The 8,148-nt window shown below is 43.3% G+C and overlaps 1 protein-coding gene across 7 annotated transcripts in view; it reads right to left on the bottom strand.

The window, feature by feature from the left end:
* Positions 1 to 7,104: 7,104 nt before the first annotated feature.
* LOC135905524 (tudor domain-containing protein 7-like) overlaps positions 7,105 to 8,148 on the bottom strand; it is a 151,945-nt gene continuing 150,901 nt past the window's right edge. For all 7 annotated transcript variants that reach the window (XM_070535523.1, XM_070535529.1, XM_070535527.1 and 4 more), the window contains one exon: positions 7,105 to 8,024. The gene's annotated coding sequence lies outside the window, so the exon portion shown is untranslated. The remainder of the gene's footprint in view (positions 8,025 to 8,148) is intronic.

Raw genomic sequence — 8,148 nt, 5'->3', positions numbered from 1 at the left:
CCTGCTTCGAGTGGATGCAACTTCAGAAGTCTCCATTTTGAGAGAAAGGAAATGTAGCTGCACCGACAACTGAACTCCTTCGGGCACAGAACGATCTGGTGCTGCAGCTGCGGCATTTTATGGAAGCCACTCGCAGTTGCATAGATGTTTTATGAAGCCACAAAAAATAAGACTGAAAAATTAATACACTCAACAGCTCTTGTGTGTGTCACATTCACGCATGCTCTTCTACAACCGAGGGAAAACTACCCGTGTAGTTTTGGCATTTCTAAATGTGCCCAACATCTTTATTGACACCTGGATGGCTAATTGCTTTAGGCACCTGCTAAATAGCTCATATTTTAGGCCCAACGGAAAAGCAAACAACTGGCATATTAACACAAAGTCGGTTCCATCTGTATAGGGGACTACAGGGTGCGCGAGGCATTTGAGAAGACAATGCTGGCTTTAGACAGAGGATATCTCCAGCAAAAATAGACATATCACCAAACTTTGGTAACTACTTCCCTTACGATTTGCTGTACTTACTCGCATAATGATCACACTCGCGTAATGATCGCGCCTACCATCTGTCAAATGCTACAAGAACGACTCTTCAAGACAAACCAAGTGGTCTGCACGCACCATTCTTAAGCAGATGCCCTATTTCATTCCTTTCACTTTCCGCACTTCCATGACAAAAAAAAAGAAACTATAACCACACTTGCCTTTAAGCGTAGGCTTTATAATGGTTTTGGTCAACAGAAAACGCACCTTTCAATTCTTTTCGTCTGCACCCGTGGGCACACGACTGCGAGCGGCAACGATAGCAGCCACGTTTAAACTGACGTTAGAAGTGTACCCATTCATACGCCGACGCTTGTAACACAGCTAAGATATTCGCCCACCGTCAGTGGCGTAGCCAGGAATTTTGTTCGGGGGGGGCTGCGCCACTGGCCCCATATATATATATATATATATATATATATATATATATATACGGGGCCAGTGGCGTAGCCAGAAATTTTGTTCGAGGAAGCTTTAGCTCGGGTGCTCCTATTTAAATACATGTATAAGGGGAATTCTTTTTTCTCTGCAACCACTTCACCAAATTTGAGGAGGTTTGTTGCATTTCAAAGAAAAAGTTTAATTCTAGTGACTACTGGTTTCGAATTTTTCATTTAGGTGGTCAATTATTTATTAAAAATTGGCCAAATCGAAAATTTTCAGAAAACGAAACTATCAAGTTTAAAACTCCGTGACTCAACAATGAAAAATGATATCACAATTCTGTGAATTGCATCTAATAGTACCACTACAGCGGACAAAATGGATATGTTACACATGAATCTAAAAAAAAAAATTAGTATTGTGGAAATACGGCTTGTGCCGAACCCTTGTACACAACGTAACCAATTCACGTAAGATACAAATTGACATAGCAAACTTGTCCGCTTTGACTGTTATAATAGATGCCGTTTACAGAACCACAATATCTGTTCTTCATGCATAGCTATTAGTTTGTAAACGTCGTGCTTCTATTTTTTCAACCTTTCGAATTTTTAAAAATATTTTAAACAAAATTCAGGCCCTAAGTCGAAGTTGTGTTTCCAACAGAACTAGGATTTAACTTTCTCAAATGCAACGAATTTCAACAAAAGCGATTAGCAGGATTATCTGAGAAAAGCGTTTCTGCGTTTTACAATTATTTGAATAGGCCGCGTTGGATTGGGCCCGAGCTAAAGCTTCCTCTTAAACAATTTGTCAAAGGATCAAATCCATGAATAATAACTGCATTGTCATTTCCAAAGATGCTGCAAACGAATTCTTGAACGCTACGCACAGTCAAAACAATAAGATATGTATTTTTTCATAAAAGAATATACTCGTATGTGCCAAAAATTTCGCCCAAAATAACTGGTATCAATGCTTCCATATTTTGTCTATCTAAGTAAAGAAAGTATCACACGAACTTTAGAACTATATCAATTCGAAACCAGAAAAATAGTGCATGCCACTGATATGAAAAATTAAAAGGCAATGAACTGAGCAAGTTAAGGACAAATATGTTAACGAAACTTTGTCATTCAAGAACCGTGCTTACATTCTAGTATATATCCAATGGCCAGTGAAAAATCTCAATGACGCTGTAATTTGTTTTAATGTATTTAGCAGGAGCAGCTGTCAGCGGTCGTGTATCGTGAGTAATTGCACCGAAATCATAGTCGCAACAGAGGGCACGTATAAAAAGCAGGAATTCTGCAAGATATACGAGGGCAAGTCAAATGAATTTGAGCCAACAACGGGGTACTTTATTTAAAAGTAGCCTTCATGAGAATTTAGACATTTGTCCCATTGATTAACGAGTCGCGTGATTCCCGTCTTATAAAACTCCTTGGGTTGCGGCTTCAAAAAGTCTTTATCTGGTTCCCTTGAGCTATTTTTTCGGCTGCGCCAAAATGTAGAAGTCTCAAGGTGACAGGTCTGAGCTGTATGGCGGATGCTGAAGCGTTTCCCACTTGAATTTTGCCAGTTTTGTATTAACCACATAAGCGACGTGGGGACAGGCATTGTCGTGGAACAAGATGACCCCATTCGTCAATTTTCCACGTAGTTCGTTCTTGATTGCGACACACTGCCGTTCTGGCGTTTCACAATATTGGAAACAATTGATAGCCTCTCAAGATTTAGCAAATTCTATCAGTAATGGACCCTGACGACCGAAAAAAAAGTCAACAATACCTTTCCAGCGGAGATGATGGCCTTTGCGTTCTTTGGGCGTGGTAAATTCGAATGTTTCCACTGTAAGCTTTGCCGTCGTGTTTCAGGCTCGTAGTAGTGGCATCAAGGTTCGTTCCCGATCACAAATGCAAACAAGAAGTCGTCATCCTTATTGTGATACCCGATCAGATGAGTCAAGGTAGCGCGAAACTTCTCTGTCTTCTCGCGATGGATCAAAATCTTGGGGATCCATTGCGCACCAAAGAGCCGATAACCGAGAAGCTCATGAATTATGGCGTGAACCGAACCGTGACTGATGTTCAGACGGTCTGCCAGTTCATCGATGCTTATGCTCCCTTCTTGTTTCATCAGCTCATGAACCTTTGAAATTGTGTGGGGGGTGATTGCACGATGGTTTTGGCCCTGTCTTGGAATGTCTTTGAAACGTCCTTTAAACCGTTTGCTCCAACGCTTCACAGTGGTCGATGAAATGCCGTGTTCAACGTAAACGGCAGCCATACGGCGATTAATTTCTGTTTTGGAAACACCTTTAGCTGTCAAAAACTTCGCGACACCGAGCTGTTCAACTTCTGAAGTGTCCATTATGCGACGCAACCATATTCAACCCAGTGTATGAGAGCATTAAAGAACAGTTAGCTTCACACCTGCGTGTCAGTTTTGTAAATGAGACATGCCGTTCTCCTACGCGCATGCCTCGCAGCTAATGAACCGAACCATTATTGCGCGGTTAGGGTAGGCGCATTTTCATTTGACTCGCCCTCGTACATTAGAAATGCAAAGATACAATGGGATATACAAATGCGAAAATACGGCTTCATAAAGGACAAAAAAGTGTCACTGGAAACAAAGTTCACTTCATGTATACACAAAACCTCGCAACAAGATATTTAAGTATACGTATAAGTCTCCAATGAGTCTATGTATGTAAGAAAAAGTAACTGTATGTAACGCGTCAAACAAGGCAAATAAACATGTTGCACAATCATAGATTCACAGAATCCTAGCTTCCGCCCCCATTCCATCCACTCCCCCCGATGTATTGCGTGCGACGGAAAGCGGTGCGCTTGCTCCCCGGTTTTCTGCTTTGCGCACACAAGACTGAGCCACCATCGTCGGCTCACCCATTCCACCTCCCCTCCTACGCTTTCACTCGCACATACAGCATGCAGCGCGTGGTCACGATGTTATCACCCTTGGACTTTATACGAAACATGAGGGCGACGGCTACGGCAGGAATGCGCCTGGAGTGTCCATATAATTGCTTTTGCAATAATATAATAAGCGTATCCGGAAACTGAAGCGTCCCGTCGCCCATTACTTTCCGCAAAAGAAGCATCAAAATCGAACTTTCACCATGCGACAATTCGCTGCGCCACAACAATGTATTTTTTTTCTGTGGGGCGGAGGCACCGAAATGGAAAAAAGAACGCATAGGAAAGTATGTTGGGCAGAATCGAATGCCTACAACGGGCACCTAATGGGGCTACGGAATTATTACCGAAGAAAACATGGGATGATTGACCACTGAGAACCATACGCATACTGCTCAGTATCCTACACCGGCGAAACAAGAATTTCCGGAAAGGTTCCGCTCAAGGAACGCGGTGCAATCCTTCGAGTACCCGCAGTGATGGCGGCGAGCGACCATTGTTTTTTTTTTTTGTTTTCTCGTCTGCTAGCCAGAAAGCTTCCAAAACTCTGTCAGGTGAAAATCCACTCGGCCAGAGCAAACCGAACGCCCACCGAAGTGCACCGCGCGGTGGTCGGGGCCATACGAGAAAAAAATATGCGCTATGGCTCGCTCTGGCAGCCCGCGCGTAGGGTAGCGAGAACAAAAAAATTGAAGAGGCTCAATGTGTCCTCGGCGAACAAAAGTCAAAGTAGAAAAAATAAATAAGAACGTAGTTACTTTGGCTGGCTTTAGTGTCTTGACATGGATGTTCTGACGTAGGTTAAAAAAAAAATGATATTTTTTATGTGACATGACGGCACAAATGAACCTCCCCGACGCACCGTCTCATTGGACCTCGCTGCGTGCTTTGTCAACTGGTCGGCTAATGTGTTGATTTGGCTTGTCTCGTTGTATGTTCCGATGTAAGACTTTAGAAAAGTCAATGGACTTTTGACGTCAAATGTTTATAACAGCATTAAACCCACAAAGTTCCGCAATTGAAAATTTACAGCACAACTTTGGAAATGTCAATGCAGGTTTCACATCAAGAGCTTATGAGATTTATACCCATAAAGTTTCGCAATTGATATCCATGCGCTCCATAGATTCCGTGGCCTCAGTGAGATGCCGTGGCGAGCCCGCTCACCATCAAAGCGCCCTTGAAACTTTGTGCTCGGATGGGACTGCTTGGCGTTATATGACTGCCGGTGTACGAGCTTGCCACGAAATCCAGCCCGAGTTCGCAATCTTCGCAGTTAAATGTCTTTTCGAGCGTCAAAAAGAAATTCTAGACAAAATCCAGAGTGATTTCCGGCGCCGGGAGTCGCTTTGGTCGGCGGTGCATGGACAGCACGAAAAAATTTCGGGGGGGGGGGGGGGGGGGCTGAAGCCCCATAAGCCCCCCCCCCCCTGGCTACGCCCCTGCCCACCGTTAGCGGCAACATACCCCATTAGAATAGTAGTGAAGACAAATTCCGCAGTTTCCGCAATACGCCCGCCATGTTTCTATGTCACTGGCAGCTAAGCGCGCCCATCTGTTTCTGTCGCCTCAAAGTGGACATGGCTACGTTATTGCCGCAAACTTCCCTCTATTAACGATATTATTTATTACAGATACGGAAGAAACTGTTTCAACGCACGTTATGTACTCACGAGAAGAAAAAAATCGCGTTCGGCGCGTTCGGCTTGCTCCGCCAGCCGCCATTTTTGTTTTGGTGTCCCGCACTATATACAGCGGCAACCGCACGGGCATTGCTATGGCACGGGGCAACCGCCTATTCGTTGGACTAGTCATCCCGCAGCAAACGCAAAATGAAAACCATATATTACTTTTTTCTATCGGGAAATTTAACCCGCGTAATGACCGCACTCCTGAATTAGCGTCATTTTTTTTTTTGGACAAAAAAGTGCGATCATTATGCGAGTAAATACGGTATTTCCACAATTAATGAATGCGCCATCCGCAGCAACCTATTCAATTACGCTTCGGAAACGGCTGCATGCACTGATGAAGTGGTCCTTAGAAATGTTGGCCAGTGAGTCAGCAATGGCGGCCTTCAGCGAGTCTTTTGTATTATGTGGCTGTTTGTTGGCCTCTCCCTCAACAACGCCCAGGCATTGTAGTCGAGCGGATTTAAATCTGGAGAACTTGGAGGCCACAAGTTGAAAGTGACGTGGTCGTAGAAGTTGTCAGCCAGCCTAGTTGTACCTGGGTGATGCAGGCGGTGCGGGGCAGGAGCCGAATCTTGCTGAAAGACATAAGGTCTTCCTTTTGAAACAGTTTCTATCCAGGGCTTTACAAAGATGGCAAATACCTTTACGTATGCAGCAGCATTAACGCAGAGTCCTTCTGCAAAAAAGTGTGGCGGCATGATGTCACCCTCGTTGCCGATGACGACTGACACCTATACAGGCAAAGAAAATTGCCACAGATGCCACGTCACCATCAGAACATATCAGTTCTGTCAGCACCTTGTAATCAAGACTCAATGTCCCAATGTAATGTCCCAATGTAATGTCCCAATGTAATGACTTAATGTCAAGACTCAAGACTATGTCCAGAAAAGTGGCAATTTCCAAGTCGCTGGGTGTGCAGCCAGGACGATGAGGACTGCATGGCGTTTCACTTCCTGTGTCAACCTGTACGCTTCCATCTTTGAACAAACTGCACAATATGAATGATAAGGGGTCAACCAACAAGAAGCTGCAAGCCTAGATAGATATGATGAGCTTGTTGGTGTCTATGGCAATAAGGAATAGTGTTATCAAGTACCTCATGCACCAAGTATATTTTTAAACCGTGTAGAGAGAGATTTGCTTTGACAATTAAAGTAACGACATACAATTGTTTGGCACCCTACAGACAAAGTTTGCTTCACTATTTATCTAACAGGCCATACTTTTCTTTTGCATTGGTTTTGCAATTGCAATTCCACTAGATGTGCCATACAAGTGGACTGTTTTACAAGAACCATAACACATCACACATGCTGTGATCAACAGAAGTCTTTAATTATGTCAACTAAATAAACTTTGCATCAATGTGAACAACAAATCATCAGACTTCTGGGGAAAATAATAGTGGGAGGAGACATGCTAATAACGTGTGCTTAATGAAGAAAAGGAAGAGAGGGAAAACGATAGAAGCAACCTGATCTTTATGCAGGTGCTTCTTACTTGCCTTTGTACTTTTAAACAGACTTACTCATGGCTACAAATGTGGCCAAAAAAAGAAAAAAAAAGAATGTCTGACCTTTATTTGTATTATGTGGAAAGCTTCACACTTCAAACACCCCACATGAGCATTAGTTTAAGTAACATTTCTTGAATGTGTTGCCCCTACCACATCACTTCAAACAAACCTTCCACTAGCAGTTTTGTCAGCATATCACAAATTCCCGCATCCTGTCGTCAGGGCAACAAAGACAGGGCAGGAAGTTCCCATCGATCTATTACTGCTCAATACAGACAAAACTCAACAAATACAGTAATGCTGGCACTGCCTCCTCTTGTCAGACTAAGGGGGCGGTGAAAAAAGTTTTACAAAATGGGAATGTGTCATTATATTACTATGAAAATGCTGCGGGGGGAAGGAATCTTGCTGAAAAACAAAAATTATGCAAGACAAGCCCTGGAAATGCATTCACGGGGACATGGAGACCCTGTGAGCGCTCATACACTGTGAAGCAACTCTAAGGGTGCTGAAGTTGTGACCCTATATGAAAAATGGATGAATACAACAATACTGAAGTCTCAAAACAGAACAGGAGCAAAGCAACAAGCCCGCCACAAGGGCTAAAACGACAATGTGGCTATAACTGATGACTATGGCGAAGATCAGTCTTCAACTTCATGTATTCAGTGAGACACCACCCTTCGATTCCGAGTAAAGAGTCTCATTATCTCACTCGCCAGCTCTCACGCACAGTGCAAAAAAGAAAGAGAGAGAGAGAGAGAGAAAGACGAAACAATGCCTATTTAAACACATACATGCGTGCACACACAGAAGAAAGAGAAAGAAATAAACTGGCAGAATGACAAAGGAAAAAATAAAAGTCAGGTTCTTGAGTCTTTCTAGTCCAGGCCTGCCAAGCTTCACGTTGATTCAATGGCTTGCCCTTCTTTGCATAATCTGGCAATGAAGAGAACAGAGAAGCATTTGCAGAAACCTTTAAATACACTCATGTTTCTTGCGTATTCAAATTAGTCAAGGATGAGAAGTAACAGTTGACTTCCCTTACCTAACCATTCAATCC

Source organism: Dermacentor albipictus, chromosome 3 (genome assembly GCF_038994185.2).
Source record: "Dermacentor albipictus isolate Rhodes 1998 colony chromosome 3, USDA_Dalb.pri_finalv2, whole genome shotgun sequence".
NCBI lineage: Eukaryota > Metazoa > Arthropoda > Arachnida > Ixodida > Ixodidae > Dermacentor > Dermacentor albipictus.
The sequence above is the reverse complement of the archived record's forward strand: the minus strand, read 5'-3'. Positions and strand labels throughout refer to the sequence as shown.